Here is a 19,892-nt window from a genome sequence, read left to right as displayed (position 1 = left end):
ATGTTCGGGCCGAGTTCCAGCTAATAAAAAATGTAAACAAGCATTGCCATAGCCAATAGGTCTCGCATTTGGGACCTTAAAAGTGTTTAGCCATGCAACAGTTGGTGTTGTTGCACCAAGGATATTCTGCTGCATAACTAAATACTTATAGGGTCCAAAAAGCGAGACCTATTGGCTATGCCAATGCTTGTTTACTTTTAGGTTAGCGAATACAATACCTAACCAAAAGTGTGAACGCACACAGTGCTCCAAAATGATAATCATGGAAAAGCCCAACTGCAAAGCTGGAGTTTGGTACCACAATGTAATTTTTTACTTACTCATTTAAAATAAATAAATCTTGCCCCCTGGGTGACCCTCCGTTAAGTTGTTTGTGTGCTGTGCTAAAACTGGATGATTTAAAATGGCAATCAACGTTTAGTAAATGTGAATGCTCATTAAAGGAGCCAAGGTTTGCAAACAGCAATTTAAAAATATGTTTTGCTGTGCATTTTTGCTCTGTGTCAAATTTGCCGAATTCCACGCCTTTTAGCCACCCACATTTCTGCACAGCTCTGCTAAAGTGACCCTGTGTACTTTGTTTTGGCGGCTGCCCTCTGAGTGAAGGGCAACTATCTGTAATGCTTGTGGACGCAGAGCCATGCCTTATCTGCAGATGATATAAGGGATATATCTGGGACTGAACACTACACTGAAATGCACACTGGAGCCCTGATACATGAGGGAAGTCTCGAGCAGCGTTTACATGGCAAGTGGGCCTGGGCGTCTCTGGGTGTCTGGAGCTGTGAAGTTCTAAATGTAAAGGTATCCAGACAGGCTGTTAGACCAAATCTTGGCACCGTATCCTTTTTGACATGTTTACAGCATATAATTCTTCAGGTTGGAGAGTGTTTAATTGCCTCGAACTTTGAAAATTGCCATCAAAGGAATTTTACAGTTTACTTTACTTTGCAGATCTTATAAAACCAAAACCGTTCAGTAGCATTATTAAACAAGCAGCGACATGCGGGTGGCGGGAGAATAGCACAGGAAGATAAAGTGATTTACGGAATATAAATAAACGAGAAAGGAGGAGAGAGGAGAGAAGAAGGGAGGGGAGGCAAAGCGGCGGGTAGAAGAGAGAGGGCATGAAGGGATCGAAGGCAAGGGAAAGAAAGGGAAGATGGACGAGATTAAGAGGAGCCTCAGATGGACTTTAGAACAAAGCAGCGCTGGGAGGGGGGCTGGGCACGAAGGAAGGAGAAATGCGACTGATGGCCTGGCGGCCGTGAAGTGTGAAGTGTGAAGCAGTGGGCGGGGAAGCAGATCCCTTTGAAGCTCTCGGAGGCAGGAGCAAATGGTAAGGGGAGGAGAAATGCTGCTGGAAGGCTCGGGCAAGCTCGTGCACGAGGACGTGCACTTGATGAAAACGCTTTGCTTTTGAGAGCTTAGTTTAGCTCTTGGTTTCACCCCAATAGGGATCGCCTATTATATCCCTGTGGGATATTAATAGGCGAGCCCTAAAAACAAACATTTACTTGAAGGCGAGCCTGCCTGGCATTTAAGTGTTAACCAACCTCATCTGCCTGGCAGGCTGAACAGGAATGTGGGGAAACGGCGGGGCAAGAGCTGCAAGGATCGGGGCACACTGCAAGGAAGTGGTGGGGGTAGAGTCGACTGCGGAACCCTTACATCCGATTTCTAATCGCCACCCTGTAGACGCACTGTGTCATCCTGAGCATATCCCGCAGAGCTCTCAAATTGTAGTCTGTTAACGCTTTACTTTTGCAAAAAACAATATGTGTGTAAAAAAAGACCAAGATACTGCTGCTGTATCACAGAAGAAGGGAAGTGATTGACATACAAGCTGCACAAATAGCTCAGTGGACCAATGCACCTAGTGCTGAGTCACTCTAGCGTGTATTCAGTTTCCAAATTTTTATTAAAACGAGTGCTTTTAAATTGCTTTAAAACAATACCTACTCAGAATCATCAGCTTCGTGGGATAATTGGGCTTGCGTCGTGACTGAGCGGATCCCTTTGGAAAATATGGAAATTCTTATGTTGTGAGATAATTAAGATAGTACAAATAGCAGAGAACTATCTTTGGTTGCAAAAGTAATAATTATTTTTTTTGTAGTCTCTCTTTGCAGCACAGTTGACTAATGGCCTACTGTTATAAATTATTTAAAATATACATAGATTGGACTTTGATTCCGCCCAAAGAAGTAACTGCCTCACCTCGCGCTATTGACTGTTGTTGTATCGTTCCGCTAATTATAGAGTGCCTGCGCCGCAATTAAATGCATGAGGGGCTTTTTTGCATCTTAAAAGTACACAGTCATCACGTTAAATTCCTAACCTCAAAATACATTGCATAATGAAACAAATGGTTTTGTGTTTTGCTTTTTCATTCCAGCAGGCTTTTTAATTATTTGGCCAGCCCTCAACGCAGCATTAAACCCGCAAAATACATTTTTAAACACTCGGGTTGCGAAGTTCCTGGGTATTTTTGAATCCAGAACAAAGGATTCAAACTGTTTCACTTAAACAAAAGTTGGTTCATTAACTGGAAGGTCTCTGAGTGTCTCTTCTGGCCCCATAAAGAGCTGTCTCGAGAAATGATTAACCCATCTGCCTACATGCAGTTTAATGGTGCCAGCACTTTACTCTATTGACCCAAATGTGTGACTGAACTTTATCAACGCCAGCACTTTATGTTATAGAACCACAAGTCCAAAATGGCGTCTCTGGCACATAGAATACCCTCCGATAACTGCCTGTCGTGGCATATCAGCACATATGCACTTTAGCAACTCCTGCGCGTTACTCAATCGAGTCCGAAGCACATTTCAACTTCAATAGCCCTCTTACCCCAGGACTTTAAGTGGGCCGGGTCCTGCCGGTGCTCAGCACCGACAGTTCTAAAAAGCAGGTGCTGAGACGCGTCTCTATCGAGCTTTCCATTTTTGCCCTCACTCTCAGGATGACCAAAATCAGTGCCACCCTTCACTGCAGCACTGCAGCAGTGCCACCCTTCACTGCCTTTGATGTTACTTCAAAAGAGATCCCTTGTAGTTATTTCACAGTCTCATCATTTCAGGACTGAAGCATTTTCAATATTATATACAGCTCAGCCATAGTTGTTGCTCATTTATCTTATGCAACTAACAACCATTGGCAAAGCCAATAGTCCTGGCTTGCTGTAGGTGTAATTTAACTTGTGTTAAATATCTGAATGCAATGACAGAAGGGGAAACATCATTAACAACGAAGGCAGTACTACGCGTAACGTTTACAACGAGGCACTTACCACGTAAACGTCTTTCCAACGCGTATGCCTTCAACGATCGTATTTACCACGAAAAAAAAAACCGAAGGATTAAAAAGGGGGGTTGGGGGGGGGGTCTCCCCCCCCATAAAAAAACGATCCCGCCGTGCCGAAAAAAACAGTGTCATAAGAGAGGAAGCGGAATAAACTTCCGTTTCCTCTTTATGACGTAAGAACGACGTGGCAAAGAAGATGAGGGGAAAACGAATTCCGTGGTAACGCATGCGTGGAAAAGGCATGCGTTGCAACGGAATTCGTGGTAACAACATATAACCTGACAGAAGCTGCAAAATACCAGTTGTGCGGGATACTATGCTCAGCACAAACGTTTAGCTTACTTGTTTAGCCACGCCCTAATTACATCAGCCACACCCCTTTGAGAGACCCCCCCCCCCAGTTTTTTCATCTCACTTAAAGCCCTGTCTTGGTCTTTATTTAAATTGAACAATTACAAATATGTGTCGTGTGCCTAAGTTTATCCTTTTGAAAGTGTAAAGCTTTTTGTGGGAGCACAGGTTTCAATGAACTATAGACGACTACACGACTTTAAAAAAAATATTGAAGTCGGGACTCCAAATGCAAGACACACCTGTTGGTTTTGCCGATGCTTGTTTGCTAGGAGTTTTTAACAGCATTAATGTCAGAGTCATTAGCCCACACAACATGTGATTTCAATAAAAAAAATAAAAAAAAATATTAAAAGTACCTTCTCTTCTGCTTAGTTCAATAGTTCATTGATGACTGCCCAATGCACAAATGTGCATGTAAGAAAGAAACAAGCCATTGGTCTAGGGGCTAAAATTATTATTTAAATCGCAGCTTTGCACCTTTCCAACTTAACCAAACAGTGTGATCCATGGACAGCCCTCTTTAAATAACTGTGCCTGGAAGGGCACACAAATAATTAATTTCATTGTGCTAACAACAACAGCATTCATTCACACAGTTCACATGGCTCAGTATTTCATCCTTCCAGTGGTAACAAAATGAGCACCCATCATATTCATTTGAGGCAAGTTAGTATGCGGCATTTGCTATGCAATTAGTTAATAGTATTCATCTTATAAGCTGATGAGCCCTGGGTGACACTTACCTGGTACAATTATAGAGCACTGTGGGATGCTGTGGATGTTGGCACCAGTTAAAGCCTAGGCAGCCTGCTCTAACTTGCACCAAGGGTCAAAGGTCTGCCCCAAGGGTCAAAGGTCTGCATCAAGGGTCAAGGGTCCGCCTTAGAGTCCCTTCTGCCCTCTAAATCTCCACAGACCAAACCAAGACTAAGGAAGAGAAGTGTCCAAGTGCAGTCAGCTCCACCAGGCAAAATATACAAAATAGAAGATAGATCACTGAATTCCATTCACTGATCCCAAAGGGCCTGAATGCGGACCTGGAACTCTGCAAGAACCAGCAGACAGCCTGGTGTGGTCTGATCCTGGCCCTGGCTGTGCACACCTGGGGCCTGCAGTGAAATGAAGGATAGATACCTGCAAGGCCCAGCAGACAGCCGGAGGCGGGCTGGTCCTGGCTGCAGGCTGTGTGTGCCTAGGCGGCCTGGGCTGGAATGAAGGTATGCCTCCCTGGCAGCTCCTTTTGTACTCTCTGGCCCTGCGCCTTTGTCACTTTTGACTGCCAGGAAGAAGAATAGGCAGCCCTTTGTGGCTGGAAGGGAGAGAGAGCTGGAAGCCATCGCCTGGTAACCAGGCCCGTGTGCAGCAACAATGACTCGTAAAGTGCATTAAGTGTATGCTGTGAGCCGAGCCGGGGGTAGAGGCTTGAAAAAACTGGGCATGGAGTCAGTGGCGAACCACAAAATGGTGCCCCCCCTGCAGAATGTGGTGAGGGGACCTTGGGTCTCCCATATCTCACAGACATTGGCCTGGAGTTGTGTGCGTGAAGGTTAGGGGGCCCCTGGGTGGTTGTGGGGCCCACTGCACCACAAGGGTCTGTGTTACCGCCCAAGGCTGAAAAGTTAAAAATGAGTCCTCAGACTGTGAAGGTAACTTTTCAAAGTTGAACTATAGCACGCCTAAGTCACATGTCGTTTTTACCAGGGCTCAGGGCTGTTTACGGACAGGTCTTGAGAGACTGCCTGTATACTTTAATCAAGTTGGTTTTGCAATAAGAATGGCTCCCTATTGGAGTAGCTCGGTAAGTTCATGCACTTGCTGCAGCGATCAGTGAGCTACCCATGGGTCACTGCCATGAACCCAGCACGTCTTCCTCAACCTCTCATCTTCCAAAGGTCTGTAAACTCAACTTTTGTATGTGTACCAATAGTAGTGCTTGTTACAAACGCAAAGAGGCTACAACAGAGGTTACGTTTATTCCTTTATTTTAGAGATGAGCGCTGGAAATGTGACCTTTTGTGAATGTATGCAATTTCTGCATCAGTGAACAGCCTCGAGGCGCTGCCTGCTTTTATCCCCTAGTCAGAATCTTTAAGACTTCCTTGCATTTGGGACTGTGCAAACAAATCTAATCTAGTTTTATAATGTCTGTTGAAAACCGTGCTCTCGTCATATTACCGAACGCTGTAGCAGAAACCACCTTGTAGTGACTAGTTTTCAAATGTAACGTGTAACAGATTACTTTTGGAATGCTGTATACACTATTTGGGCAGCTCTCTGGGATTTAGAGGAAGAACAAATGAATGCTTCTGATTCGAAAAAAAATCCTTTTCGAAAGAAAATGCGGATAAGGAACATGATGTTTGCGTTGGTTGCATACAAATAATCACATTACTTCGGGGATTACTTGTGGAAAAATCAATGGTGGATAATGTAATCTTTACATTACAAAATCTTCATTTGGGCATTACACCATAAAAGACAGAAAGCAATTGAAAACATTTCAAGTACAAAAATCTTCTAAAAAAAATGGACAAATAAAAAGTGATTATCAATTTTCTCCATGTTATTAAAACATTAAGCACATTAAAAAGCCTTAAAACGTCACATAATGTGTCCACATATGTGATTAGTGATGTGTGCCCAGTTACTCTCGGATAGGTGATTTAAAAGGAACATATCCCCGTGCATATCCTAGCAAATGTATAAATACTATGTTTGCCAGACATTAATTATCAAATATTGGTATTTGGGAACAAGGTATTTTTAGTCTTAAAGTTTGCGTGCCTGTTTTATTCTGATATTGCCATTTGTAGTCCTAAGTGTTGTGGTCAACTGAAACAGATCAAATGAACTTCTTAATGCACCATATTGCAAACAAATATTTTGACAGTGCAAATACAATTTGATGGCTTGTGTCCGTTTGGAGCATTCTGAAAGCCTCCGTGTGCTGGGCAAACGCCAAATTCCTACCAATAGGTATAATCCCCTTTGACCTGGCCAATCTGTACCTTGGGCAAAAGGTTTTAACAGTTTTAGCAGACCTACCACAGGCCAGACACACCTGGTCATCTCCACTATATGATTAGGTCCATTTATGGGTGAAAGCAAACAAGGGTAGTGACCCATGTCTAAACTATAGGTGCAGCTTTCTAGCAAGATTGGGTTACACCTCATCGATAACTGATTCTAAAGTCTATGAGTGCATATCACGAATGAATGAATGAACGAAGACAGACAGTCCAGGGTTACATATATTTGAGGGAATCCTTCAAGCACCACTGTTTCCCAAATGATATTATTTAACCCACAATGTCCTAGACACGAAGGGGGGGGGGGGGCTTGAAGGTTGTTGAGCCTCATGGAGAGTGAATGAGTGAGTGAGTGAGTGAGAGTAGATGGAATGCATGTTAATGTGGGTGGGTGGGTATGAGAAAGAAAAGGAAGCCAGTGGTGTCGCCAGCGTGTCACGGGCCCTAGTGCAAGGAAGGAAACGGGCCCCCTGACTGCTGTTTGTACAGTGAGATACAGCAATAACCAGGATTGAGTGGGCTCCTTAAGCATCTTTGCCCCAGTACCACTGCACCCGCTGCACCATTGGAAGCTTAGCTACGCCCCTCCCTGCAGGGAGCAAGCGCTCGAAGAAGCGGGCGTGTTAGAAAGTTAGTGAACAAGTGAGTAAGAAAGTCAGTATACGAGTAAGAGAGTGAAAAAGTATCCCATGCAGGGGACTTTACAGGCCTAGTCACTCGTAGCGTGCATTTTGCGATCTCTGGCAGCCAAAATGACGCCTACCAGGATACTTCTAAGCCAAGTGACAGGGAGATTTCTTCATTTGCCCAAAATCACACAGTAAATCCAACCAGAGCCTGGAAAGATATGCACCTGATTTTATCTGTATCTACCCCCGAAGTCTGCTCTACAGCAGAATTTAACATTAATTCAATAAAGAAAGTTCCATGTACTTCACAAAACTCAGGTGATCAGAGGAAAAAGAAGTGACACTAGGCTGGGGGGCAGACCACTAAATGTGGCTTTTTCAGTCAACATCATTTTGAATCCCATGATTTATAGTTGATATTTTAAAATGTGGGCTTTACGCGTACTGGGATTTTACTGTTTTGGGACATATGGTTCCCATCTTAACACACAGGCTACAAGTCCAAACTTGTAAAGTGGTTCTGGATATCAACGTCAGAACTGACTGAGGTGTTACATGCTGCTGTTTTTTGGACGTATTATGGTCCAGATGGCACTTCTTTCCACAGTGTTAATTTATCCTGTCCAGGGCCCATCCTCCTAATGAGCGTCACCCAGAGTTTAATCTGTAAAAGACTAAGTGCCGGCAGCCCGGCCTACATTTTCTTTAAAAGCCTGCCAGCGGCATTGCAGAATATCGCACTTTTCATAGGTTCCATTTCATCCCAGCTTCCTCCCTTTGCCAGAGTTGTCAGTCTTTCACTTCCATCTTCTTTCTACCTCTTATGCTTTTTTCTCTTTTTTTATGCTTGTTCTGGGTCTAAGTCTGACGATGAAAAATAAGTCCCGGCCCCCCGAAAACCAGTGCAGATGGGCTCCTCAGGAAACCACTTTCGCAAAATAAGCACTGAGTGACATCCAATAAGGTGCCGCCCCTTCCGGCACGTGCCATCTAGCAGGCGCTCTTTCAGACGGCCAGTTATGTCAGAAAACAAGTTCATGCCTAGAAAGAGCTGTCACTAAGCGACGTTTGTATTTCTGTCACTGCAAGGAGACTTCCAAGAAGCCCTTATTTGTGTCACAGTCTTTTCAAGGGTGAAGTTCACTTGACAGGCAAGGCGGTGGAAGTAGATTTTCTCTAAAAGATAATCTCCCTTAACGCCAAATACAAAACAAACATGTATCACGTCAGAAGCTGACGCCGCGTTCCTGACCGTATCTACAGTGCCACGTGACCTGCCATCCTTTTCTTCGACGTCCTGCTCTCTGCTTCGGTCCCTACTCTTGTTAAAAACTCTTACAGGACCCTTCTCTTAAATCACATATTCCTATCACTGCTCTTAACGCTGTAGAACATCTACCACCATATGTATCCATTAGCGAAGCCGGCATTCTGAAGACAAAGTTAATTTGGATATGTACATGGATCTTAAGGATGGAGGCCGATGGTGACCAATAATACAATGGATACATGCAGAGGCGTAGGAAGCACTAACATTCTGGGGGGGACAGGGACAACCTTATGGACTTTCCAGTGCCCCCATACAAGTCACCTGTTGCGTGAGACCGTGCACCCGTTAAACAAATACAATCGCATAGCTTTGTAGTGACATATTGAGAAAGGCAGGCAGTAGTCACAGTTTAAAAAACATGTATATGAATCGTGCATCTTCATGTACAAGCAAACAAAGGTTGCCGACTTCGGGTGGGAGTGTCGTGTTTGCAAGTGCATTATGGTTTGAAAAATACCTGGTGAAATGCAAAACCAATGCAATTCCTGGTCTCCAGCAATTTTCAGGCAACAATAAAAATGTGAAGATAACTCTGGTGATAAATGTTCTTTGTTCAGAGAGATCAGAGGTTTGTCGAGTAGATGTTTTGACTCAAGGTAAGGTCGGCACAGTGGGTTAATATGCCTGCTGCAAAAAATGTGTACCACGCAGATCACAAAGTGCATATAATGTAAATAGGTCAGTGGGTTACTACTGTTGTCTCAGAGATTCTTTTGTTACTTAAAGTTTATAAGGTAAAATCCTAACATAGAACAGTGAGCTATTAACCGTCATTAAAGAGCTACATGAAAACTACAAGGCATAGATTAGACCGTTATGATTTCCCCCCTGTCTTTCATTAGCCTAATGTTGGAAGATGGGTTCATTTGGATAGAAATCAATTCTGATTATTACAGAGAACCCCCAACCGTGGTGTTATGTTTAAATTCTGAGTTTGTGCTTTTCCAGTGTTGCAAAGTCATCCTCTGCCCTGGGCACACCCCTCAACTGTTTGCTAACTGCTACTGGTGGTAACTGACTCTGGGCTCTGCCTAACCAGGCCCAGGGCTGGTGCTATGCTGAAAGAGACACTTAGAAATACAGTAAAAAGTGAAAACACCTACATACACTATGGGTTAGGGTGCCACTAGGATTGGCATTCCCCTCTCTATAAGGCCCTAGTACACGATAGAGCAGGGGGATTAAAACTTCCTCTAAGTCCCTAGTATATAATGTGGCATGGCAGTTTAGAGGCCAGCAACCTTTCTGCACTTGCACGTGTGAACTTCTGAAGCCTGAGGATAGTTTAAACGCAGCCTTGTGTTGCAGGACTGCTATTAACCCCTTCCACGCTCATGACGAGCTGGGCTCGTCATGCAGTAGCCTCCTGCTACGCTGATGACGAGCCCAGCTCGTCATGAATAATGGGGTTCATGATTTCCCAGCACAGGGGAAAAATCCCCATAGCATTCAAGGTGTTAAAATGAAAATTGTGCCCAAATTGACTTCTGTGTTTGGGGCACTTAAAAATGGATAAACTACAATGTTGGAGCATATTAGGTATCCCCAGAGTTTCCCCAAGGTGTCCCAGGGGTGGGGGTGGAGGTGTTAGATATCTATAAAGAGGACCCTTATAAAATGAGATTTATATACCCTGGGTTTAGTGAAATTGAGCATTGCACTCCCCATATTGTAGTAAAGTGCTTCCCCTCCCGACTTTTGTGCTAGGAGCACTGTGAAGTGAGGATCTGCAATATTTTGATATAATCAGAACCCCTAAAGTCTTTTCTAGGTGTTCCAGGGGAGGGGGGGCCTGTGGGGATAAGCAGGGTCCTTATAAAACAGGTTCTATAGGCCCTGGTATTGGAGAAATTGCCCAGTTCATGTTTCCATTGCAGATCCCCAGCCCATAGGTTAACATTGCAAGAGATTATTAATTAATAACTGGAGAAAGGAAAGCCATAAAACTAGGATTAAAGGACCCAGTGGAATGGTAATGACAAATGCAACAATTTGGTACTGTTGAAAGTATACTAAAATGTACAGAGAAGACGTTATAAGACTTTCTTGTCTGTAAGCCAAAATGTAGCCCTCTAGTGCTCTGCCTTGATTGTTCAAAGATAAGTGGGTGAGCATGGCTGTTTGAAGAGGTATTAAATAGCCCCTGGGGTTAGGAGGCCTTTCAGGGAGGAGAGGTTGCTGGGCATACGAATGCCAGAGCCAGGGCGAGGGGTAGGAAAAATGCTCTTCAAGGGAAGGAGGAGACAAGCTGGGGCTAAGCAATTTAATTTACACCTCTCCCTCTGCTCCACAACTAGATGGGGGATTAAGGAGGAATCCCAGATGTAAGGGGAGTGGACCTATGCAGATGAAGCCATCCTGTAGGCTGGTTTTGTAAGTTCTGCTCCCTCTGCTGGAAAATCAACCATGATGAATTATGGAGAAACTGTCCTCTCTGTGAAAAATAATGCCTCACTTTAGCGGGCCTGGTCATACCCTGGGGTATTGCCCTGCACTTCATTGGACAGGAGTGACCTCCTGCTTGACCCAGAGTACTTGGAATACGTATATGAGTGGGACATACCCTCTCAGATTATACTGCTTGCAACTTGAGAGAAGAAGGGTCCCTGCTGAGGAGTTTGATTTGCACCAACCAGGCCCTGCACTGAGAAAATTCCGCCTGTTGCACAATCTGGAACTACAGCCCTGTGGACTACCTTGCTTCAAAAGGACAAAAGAGTGGACTCTCTGCAAGCTACAGGTTAGCAGAGCTCACCTGGACCTCTACCACCAAGAATCCCCAGCCTGTAGAACTACCAGTGAATTTGTAAGGGATTTGTCCAAGTGGATTGTGGGAACTGAAGACTCAAACTTTCAAGGACCATCATGGAGATACCAGACCCTTGGAGTAAGGTTTGGACACTTTGGGAACCTTTTGGGAACTTCAGGAAAATGTCCCAAAGGTTTGGACAAGTTTGAAGCAACTTTGGAAAAAAGCTCCATTAGTGGACCGACTTGACCTGACCATCCAAGCTGGCGACCCTCAACCGGGTGCTGGCCTGCCATCCAGGTTCCTCCCCCTGAAAAGCTCAAGAGGTCCAACTTCCAGAGTTTGACTAGGCATAGGCAGAAACCCAAGCCGGCGAACTGTCATCGAATCCAGCCTGGCGAAGAGCATCGAGGGACCCCGCAAGAAAAAGGTCAGTAAAAGTTTTTAATTCTGAACGTAGAAAAGGTAACCGAGACCAACCGTGAGAGCCAAGCAGCCCACCTTCAACTGCGAGCCTGCCTGGATCCCTAGCCCGTCCCGCAGGAAAGCTCTGGAAATCAGACTTACATAAGTTTGACAGGGAGCCTGTCGCAAGGCAAGCCGGCGAACCCTCACCGAATCTGGACTGGCTGAGAGCTTCGAGGGACCCTGAGAAGAAAAGCTCCAGAAATTCGATGGCACGGGGTTCAAGCAACAACTCCTGCCTGTAGATGCTCTATATTCTTGCATACCATGGGAGGGTATGTGGGGGGGGAGCCATGAATGAGAAACAGCAGAAGCTATCCACAATTCAGTTGGCAAGCATTCCTGAATGTGTTGATGAGGTAGGCCTGTTTCCTCATTGTTTTATTGGTCTTGCACGTCTTTGTTCCCCTGAAAGAGGGTCTCTGAAAATGTCCGAGTGGCTCATTGATAATTTTGCATTGTTTTTTAGAAGTGACCTGCATGACTGGGCCTAAGACTGCAGATGAGGCCTCACCAGTGGTGATCACAGAACTTACACCTGTCTGCTAAGTTTGCACCCTGATATCCAATCGAGAAGGCTTCATACTGGCCCCACATTGTTGACAAGTGAATTCCACAGATTGCATTCTTTTAGAGCCATCATCCCTCTGTCATCCTGGGCCCAGACTCATGCCTAGAGCTATTATGCTCCTAGCTGCCAATTGGCCACATGTAAAATGTAGGCTCTTTAGGCCCACTTCACTTTGCATGACTGGATTTCAAAGTCCATGCCTATAGTAGAAAATGTAAAACTACAAGTACCAGAATGCAAAGGGCTGATGGCTAAAGAGCCACGACTGGCTGATGACCTCATCTGTGATTCTTGTCCACTTGGAGCTTTATAATGTAAAGTTACTCTGCTGAAAATCCAACTTGTAGTCTCAAAAAACATAGTTTTTTCCTTGAAAGCCCACTTGAGTGTCCCTTATTTAAGAAGACCCACAGCTGTCACAGACAAAGACAAAGAGAAAGAGACAGAGGGCATGTGGTGCTAAAGCACTTGCCACATATTTTTTTAAGAAGATGCCCATGCAGGCCTGTGATCTGTGACACAATAAGCTGGAAGCAGTGGCCGAAGTGGGAAAAAAAAGTAGGAGAACTGTGGATGCAGAATCAGAGGGCGAGAATAACCTGAGATTTCGGTCTGTGGGCGGAGTCAAAGGTGTGGCCAGAAAGAGCAAAACCTCCCTATTTTTAGTATTTCTTTGGCATTTCACTGACCAGTTAATTCAACCAATAGATACACATGTTTATTTAAGGTTCAATATGAGTTATTGACATTAAAATACATTCACAAAGTGGGATATGTGTTCAATCACAGATTGTGCCAAATACGCTTAAAACTGGAATCAAAAGCCATTTGTCTTCCAGCCATGGAGTTTCTGTCATCAAAACTTCTCCCTTGTTCTACAACAGCAGTTCAAACATGAATGGCAAAATATCCTAGTTTGCAAATGTTTTCCACTTAATTATGGCTGTACCATATTTGCTACATAATACATCATCCACTACATAATCTAACGATATCACCCAAAAAATAGTTTGTAGCTCAAACAGATCAAAAATTACAAAAATAATGTGGCTTATGTTGTTGCGAAGTGGAGGGCCCTTTGCAAAGGTTGACTAATCACCTTTCTCCCTGCTGCATTTGTATGTTACACAGGTATTAATGGTGCAAAAGCTTTGTAGAGGCTGTTAGTATGTATACAAATGTTAAAATAAAGTATCATAAAATGTACCGCATTACTCTGTAGCCTTTTTTACTACATAATTTAGCCAACATTGCGCCATAATTTTGCCCTCCATTGCTGCATAACTTCAGTGGCCCAAAAGCAGGCAGCACATGTTAAAAGTGCTTGTGCATAAAGCAGACACCATGAAGTTTGCAAAATTAGTTTGATGTGCATGCAAATCTTACATTGACAATCCTTGGTAAATTGCACTACTACTGCTGAAAAGGGCCAATGGAGGTACCAATGGGTCCGGTGGACTGGCCTCAAGGGTCTTGTGACTTCAATGACAGTCATTGTCGCTCTATGGTGTGCTTCTTTGTATGCCTGCCACAAAGACTAGAGGTAAACTTCAGTATGGATTGTGGTGGACAGGCCTTCAAGGTTAAGCATACTTGAAACCGCAAGGGTCTACCTGCTGGTGCTAAGACACCGAGGGTTTCTAAGGTTTATGGGGGACTTCTAAGGTGTATCATGGGCATGTGCTCTGTCAAGAGAGTGGGCTGTTGGACTGGTCATGAAGGTTGAACCTGGTTCTGTTGTTCAAAATTCTGCAGCTCTGGTCAGAATGCCACATCCTCTCCCCTACTGAACACCATGCTGCCCCACTGAGAGAAACTTGCACTGCCTTCAGCTACAATCCAATTGTGCTGCGACTCAATTCAAATGATGCACTAGACAAGAGTAATAGGCTGCCTGAAAAAAAAGTAATAGCATCCTGGATAAAGCAAACACTTGAAGGGAATGCAAGGATAAGCATATGAAATGTAAGCAGGAACAACATGGTTACCTGAACGCTTTTACACTCATTATTCAGTCATCAGTGAGTGTTTGTGCCTAAAAAGTCAGGACATGACCACAAGACCCGGAAGGGACCCGTTTCAATGTCCATTGCTTTTATTCTTACAAAACTTTAGCAGTTTGCTTTAAAAAGACCACATTCCTGAACATCCAGCAGTGGTACACATTTTATAATCTAAAATAATTAAAACTGTTCAAAAAGATCACATTAAACGTTTCCCAGTCCACCCATCAACCAGGTATTGTAGTCCCTCTAGGAATGGTGCACTTCCACACCCTGGGAAAACCATGTTGTTCAAAGAAAGAAGGTAAATAGAAAGTAGAGCTTTCACTGGCAAACTCTGTAAAGTGGCGCTAATGTGCGTGGGTGTAAATAACACCAATCCGGCCTGTCTGTGACCAGTCTTTATTGCTTTAATTAGTTATTTAATTAGTTTTCGTATTTTTTTACTTGTTTCTCTTCGTTTCGAGATTGTCTTTTGGAATAGAAAGGGGTCAGAAAATGATAACATTTCCATCCTAAGTGGTTCGTTCTTTTTTGGAACCATTTGATAGGGGAACAAATAAAGGAAAGGAGAGGTAAGTGCTGTCTCTTAAAAAAAGCAAGTGAGGAGGAGCGAGACAGAAAGAGAGGGAGGAATAAAGAGAGAACCTGGAGCAGGGCAGATGCCAGAGGCAGCGCAGGAGAAATGGACACTTCTCTGTGCAGGAAGGAAAAGAGACATGGTTTTTTTCCTTCTCTGCCCGTGAGCCTCACTGCAGCATAATAAAGGGCAGAGGGCGAGCCTTATTACAGCATAACAAAGGGCAGAGGGAGGGTGGCCTCTGCGACTAGAGGCAGATCACAGGTAAAGTTCAGGGCAATTAACGTTAATGGTAGCGCTTTCGTGTGCTAATGGCACTGAGAATCACAGAAGGGAGAGGGGAAATTCATTTGTCCCCTCGCCCCCCCCCACCCTTGTCCCCCGTGTCCCCCCCACTGCAAAATCTGGGGGGATATATCCCCCGCGTCCCCCAAACTTCCTACGCCCATGGATACATGCATAAATTTTAAGAGAGAAACGGGGTGGTTGGGTGTCTGGAGGCTGTAGTTAACTTATATACTGCGAAGTGCTGCTCTTCTGTGCTACGATTGGAGGGTCTTCTTGGTTTTAAGATAAGGTTTCTCATCTGGCGGTGCCAGATGCCAAATTGAAACAGCAGCTCTAGCAATGCTCCAGGAAATAATCCAGCAAGAAGGAGTAAAAACTAGAGAACTGAAAAAACCTACCTAACCAGGCCAAGCAACAGGGCAAAGAGCTAGGAAATAGCAACACGAACTGGAGAACACGCAGAGAGCCCATGGAGCCCAGTGAGGGAGCAATGATTCAGGAAAAATTGTGATGCAACTGGACTAACAATAGAGCTTCCTTAATAGTGAAGAATAGGACGTAACATAATTCCAAAAAGGTTCGGCCATCTTAGATTGGGAAAGAAACTTTAAAGAAACAATATAAAACCAGGTATATAAGTGCATGTATTAGCAACCTTATTATCATCACACAAATGCCATTCCCTAATACAATTTCTGGGAAAGCTGTGGTCATAATTTTCCTGGATGCAGCATTTCCCTAAGCCGTCATGCAGAGGGGTTCGCCCCATCATCGATAGCGTGGTCAGGAAACCAAACAAGCAGAATGCATTAATCTGACAGGTGATGGTTTGTACCTCAGCCCAGTGTTGACTAGGATGACATATGGAAGAGCAGGAGAGACTGACTGACTTGAATTTTGAATGGTGAAGTTATGAGAGGAAAAATGACTGAAGGGATGAAAACCAGATCAGAGAGACATTGTAATGTACCATTAGGAGTCTGGCTCTGTCTGGAGAAGAAGCCATATGATGAGCACTGAAGCAGTAATGTAGCACAATAATCTTGCTCCTGAAATTCAAGCTAGTGGATATGACATTTACCTCTCCATTTACATAAGAGTAGTGGACGGGGGAGGAGGCACAGAGAAAACACACTCCAACTCATAGACTTGCTTCTCTATGAATAAGACAGTCCACCTATAAGAGCATGAGTTGGGGTTAAGGAATGGTGTTTATCCCACAAAATACGAGAGGGTCCCAGGGGAGGAAAATCAGGAAAGGAAACAGAATTATCAGTTCAGCAGGGAGGACTCTTGAAGAATGATTTGCCTGTGTCTACTCTCTCTTCTATTCCCCTTCACAGGAGGCAGGCAAACCTAAAAGCCTCATGTCTACTGTAAGGAAATGCCACAAAAACGCTTTTGTGGTCAGGTAACTGTCCAAAGTATCCTTTGAGATGTCATCAGTGCTGTCATCAGTGATATCACTGCACATGTCATGAGTGATGCAATATGTGAGGACATAAGCAGTGAAGTGCGGGGCTTAAGATATAGTTAGCTTAGGTAATCATAACTACTGAATTTTTATGGTTTTGTGTGTGTAAAATTGGAACCCAACAATAACGTCCTTGTAACCTTTGTTTTTTTAAGTGAATTTCTAAGGTTTTTCATTATTCTATTTCCTAAGCATAATGTCCCTATATTCTTTGTTTTGTTTCAGTGAATTTTTACTTAGTTTTTTTGCTATTTCCTAACTATAATGTCCCTGAAACCTTTATTTTTTAGCGAATTTCACAGTTTTTTAAAATATAAATTGTACTACAATTTCACCTAAAAGTTCAATTTAGTAATATACATTTTAACACGTTTATAAATGCATTTTATTTACACATTTATTATTATAAATTTTAAAAACAATGAACAAGTTAACATAACATAACTTATTAAACTTTTTACAAATAGAAAACACAACGTTTTTCTCTGTGTTCTATTCATTTTATGGATCAGCAGATCGATTGTAATTTCACCACGAATGTGTCCATCCATCCACATCGAAAACCATACCCTAAATCAGTTATTTTTCGTTTCACGTGTCTCTGGAGACAGTCTCAGAAGCACAGCTCAATTGTATTATAGCCTTTCCTTCAAAAGAAGAAAGTTTCAAAGTTAAGATCTCTTCTGGTGATGATAGAAGAGAATGGAAAGAGCAGGACGAAGAAGAAGAAACTTACCACCTCCAATGAATTCCTCCGACATTTGGAAATATTTCTCTATCCCTTCAGTAGAATGAAAAGTTTGTGCAAAATGTACCCAATGCAATCTATGTAGCAAAAACTGTCAAGAGGTACTATGAAGAAGTGTTCACAAGCACATCCTCTGTTTCGGAACACCTGAAAACCATACATACAAGGAAGTATCAGAGGATGATAAGAGAGAGGGAAGGTGGCAGTGGTGGCTGGTGATATTTGAAAGTGGTGGGTGTGAAAGTTTTAGTTGAGTACCATGTGGCGAGCTAGCATAGTGAGCTAACCCTACTGGCATGAGTGGGGTTTGGGGGGGATTCTCCCCCAGTAAAACTTTTGACAAAAAGAGTGGGAAAATGGTGAATTTTCAAGCACGTTTTAGAAAGCAAGAAGGTTAATAGAGCAATTGTGAAAGTGTAGTTATGACATGAACAGATTAAACCCTGTAGTTGGACCGCCTCTGGAGCCAACCTGCACTGAAACCGAATTTACATGCCTGGGAATTCAACTCATCCTGTCTCCTGGATGCTCGTTTTATAACAATTCAGTTACTGTTTTATGTCTGCTCTATCAGATCAGATCAGTGCTGGTTTTCCTTTGAAAGAGGCTTCAATCCTGGAAAGTGGATTTCTCTGGAGGTAATGACATGTAAAGCACAGCTTTAAGTTGTGTACATCATGACATACTGAGCCCTGCTTATTGCAGCTCACAGTAGGATAAAATGGCTGGTGACTTAGCACAGTTACAGAGACTGTGTTTGACTCTAAGCCCCTCTCCTACACATCCTCTGCCTCACGCAGCACTTGCATCCAACTAACGCAAGGATCACGTGTCGCTTGTTCGTGGAAACAATAATTACTGTAGCCAGCTGTGCAGCTCAGCCAAGTGCAGTTGTTTGATGAATTACAGAGGATTTTATTGACATTGGGAGGCTGATGGTGGGCTGAGCAGACCCACACGGATTCGAGCCTGTGACCATGGAGTTAAACACAGATCCCTGCAGTGTGTGCACACATTTAGTTCGCTGAGCCATCAAACCCACTGGAAGTAGAAGGGAGCAAAAAGGTTGACTGGAGGTAGGGTGGCTCAGTGGCGTCACTAGGGGGGTGCGGGGGGGTGCGGACCACACCGGGTGTCACCCTCACATGGGGTGACACCATCCATCTGGTTACGCTGTGTATGTAACACAGCTCAGTCTGCGCCGCCACAAGCTTAATGATGCTGGGACTCCGCGGCAGACGTGAGGCTTTATGGCAGTAATATCTCGAGCCGAGGGAAGGTAGTGGACGGCTCTGCTGTTACAGACAGAAAAGGTAAACACATTTTAGGTCTTGACTTCTAGGGTTACAGTGAGAGTGACCCGTAAGGGGCTGAACAAACCAGACAAGGTGAGTGTTGTTTTAAAGATGTAGGCACGGATCATGACACGCCTGCCCTTTGTTCGGTGGCACAAAATAGGAGTCTGATATTCGTGTAAAACTGAATACCAGATCACCGGCCATATACCACATGTGCATTCCTATCACAAAACATGACATTTGTAGCTTTCAGATCTAGCACACATTTTCAGATATACTTTTTGGAAAGGGGGTAAAATATTGTCATCCTTTATTTTCTCTGAAGAACAAACAATATGCTGCTTAGGAGATATTAAAAACCCACCAGTGCTGCCTTTCTGGCACCCTTTGGAGGAGTATTGCAGAAAGTGCTTTTGGCTTTAGCACCGACACAATCACTTGCAAGACGTGTTCTGTGTGAAACGATGTTATTATCTGCAGTGTAGCAGGTGCATGGCACTGGTGCTTCTGGGTGTGAGGGGCCCACTGCACCCCAGCTTTAGCTTTTTTTGCAACCAAACCGAGGCACGAGGCCCATTTTCCTGGCTTGCATAATGCCAATCTCCCAGAAGCCCATCATTATTAGAGGTCCATCTGAAGTAGGCGACAATGATATCTTATCTCAAGTCATTACTAAAGGTCGTATGGTAGCCATAAAAAGGGTGCAGTGGTCTCTATGAAGTCATTAGAATGGCTACAGCACCCTAGGTCCTGCCTCCCACATTGGAAAATGTGAAAGGCAGCTCTGTGTCAAGATACCGGTTTTGTACGAAAAATAACTTGTGTGTTCTGTTTTATGTGCACATTGAAATCCTTAAAACATATAATGAAAGATCGTGCAATGTTTCTACGGGATGGAGTTGGCTATGGAGCTACCAAGGTCCAGAATGACTGGTCGGAGCTCTGCAGCCTCGCCTCTGCTCTGTGTCTATTTAAACTTATCCTCAGCGGCGCGCGCACGAATTCAAAGCACATTTCATGTGTTTATTTCAGTCACTTTGAGAAAAGCCGAGAACTGTGAGGGAGAAA

At 43.9% G+C, this 19,892-nt stretch overlaps 1 protein-coding gene across 4 annotated transcripts in view; it reads right to left on the bottom strand.

Moving 5' to 3' along the window:
• Window positions 1-19,892, bottom strand: part of CCDC190 (coiled-coil domain containing 190) — a 430,479-nt gene that overhangs the window by 191,283 nt on the left and 219,304 nt on the right. Inside the window, exon 1 of one of the 4 annotated variants that reach the window (XM_078659216.1) lies at window positions 4,795-4,849. The exons of 2 other annotated variants lie outside the window; for them this stretch is intronic. The gene's annotated coding sequence lies outside the window, so the exon portion shown is untranslated. Of the gene's footprint in view, window positions 1-4,403; window positions 4,758-4,794; window positions 4,850-19,892 lie in introns of those variants that run through there. One more of the 4 variants, XM_078659214.1, reaches the window with a different exon arrangement.

This window comes from Lissotriton helveticus, chromosome 1_1 (genome assembly GCF_964261635.1).
Source record: "Lissotriton helveticus chromosome 1_1, aLisHel1.1, whole genome shotgun sequence".
Taxonomy (NCBI): Eukaryota; Metazoa; Chordata; class Amphibia; order Caudata; family Salamandridae; genus Lissotriton; species Lissotriton helveticus.
This window is presented reverse-complemented; position numbering and strand designations above follow the sequence as displayed.